Here is a 2,063-nt window from a genome sequence, read left to right as displayed (position 1 = left end):
ATATATATATATATATATATATATATATATATATATATATATATATATATATATATATATATATATGGGTGTGTATTTGAGTATATATTTCGTGAGTATATATATATATATATATATATATATATATATATATATACATATATATATATATATATATATATATATATATATATATATATATATATATGGGTGTGTATTTGAGTATACATTTCATGAGTATATATATATATATATATATATATATATATATATATATATATATATATATATATATATATATATATATATATATATACTCATGAAACTGGTTTAGTGTTCAGTAAATAATTTACTATATTATTCTATTTATATATTTCATTTGTGTATTACGTAATTTTTATATAAATTAAGTGAGGTTTCCGTTGTTAAAATCATTGTATTTTTCCTCAAGTCAATATATGTAATTTTTAATTATATTTAACAACACTAACTTTTTCTTCCATATATTTTGTTACAAAGTCTTACGTAACTGTTCAAGAGGGCTATGGTATCTCTACTAGATATGAACAAGGGCTTATGTAAATAATTTTTAAATTTTTATGATGTATTGCCTCCTGTTTGTGAGAAAACACGCAATTTTTGTGTTTGCTATGTGCTTTGGAAGGTTCTCAAATACTACAGTGGTAGGTTTTATTTTTTTTTCTGAGAATGGTAGGAGGGAGAAGCTAGCTTAGAGAGAGTCATCTCGCTCTTGCATTGGTATGTGTGTGAGAGTTTATGCATCGGCAACCTTACACCTTTTAGCCAGCGCCCAAGCTTCCAAATCTGTGACCTGGAATATTCTAGAAGTAATATATATATATATATATATATATATATATATATATATATATATATATATATATATATATATATATATATATATATATATATATATATATGCATCCCCAGGGATGCATAGCAGCAGAAGAGTCTCAGCTCCATACTGTGAATAATCCAAAGTATATCCCCTTTCTCCCTAATACCTATATTGGTTTTTCTTCAAAGTGATTTTGTCCTCCAATTAAATTGTGTGTTAAAACGTTAAGGAAGACGTTAAGGGTGATTTTAAATCTATTTTCTTTTGCTGGGTGCTGGTAATGTGTGAAATTTAATTTCCAGTAAAACAAGTGATTTTATAATTTCTATTAGTATTTAATTCTTTGTGCTTAGTCTAAGATTTTATTCAGAACTAATATTTCAAGTCAAGTGATTATATAATTTTCTGAGCAACACTTTATTTTCCTAATCTAAGTTTTGTTCAGACTTATTATTTGGAGTAATTCATTGATTATGTAAATTCTTTCAAGGTAGTGTAATTTTCATAAATTATATTTATTTATGTGAAGAGTGTAATATTTTAATCTCCAGTATTTTTACAGTACTCTATTTTATCCCAGTTAAATAATCAAAGTAAGAAGTTGATTGAATAGTTCCTAATAATAGTTACCCAGTGGTTTTTTATTGTGTTCTTAAAAGACCTTCTGATATCATTGTTTTTATATATTGATGTGTGGGAGTTATATAACTGTCTCAGAGGTCGGGTATTGATATCCTCGAGTGAACCAGATTTAATGTAACAACAAACAGGTGAGTTTGGAGCCTGAGAGGTTGTGTAGCTGGTCAACCGTAACATATATAATATTACATTCTGTTTCCCAGACCACAGAACTATAATATATATATATATATATATATATATATATATATATATATATATATATATATATATATATATATATATATGTGTGTGTGTGTGTGTGTGTGTGTGTGTGTTTGTGTGTGTGTGTTCGTGTGTGCGTGTGTGTACGTGTGTGTCCATGTGTGTGTGTAGAATCGCGTGTGTATGTGTGTCTGTATGCGTCTTTGTTTGTTCGAGTGTGTGTAAGTGTCCTCTTCATACTGATATAATGTAAAAGGGATGCACAGGAAAACCAATAACATCAAATCAAGAAACATCCCCTGCCGAAACAGTTTTATGTTTTTTTATTTGCTTTACAGAATAGACACTTCAGCAGCGTTGGGAAATCCTGCTGTGATGGAAA

The sequence above is a fragment of the Palaemon carinicauda genome, chromosome 10 (assembly GCF_036898095.1).
Source record: "Palaemon carinicauda isolate YSFRI2023 chromosome 10, ASM3689809v2, whole genome shotgun sequence".
NCBI classification, from domain to species: Eukaryota; Metazoa; Arthropoda; class Malacostraca; order Decapoda; family Palaemonidae; genus Palaemon; species Palaemon carinicauda.
This window is presented reverse-complemented; position numbering follows the sequence as displayed.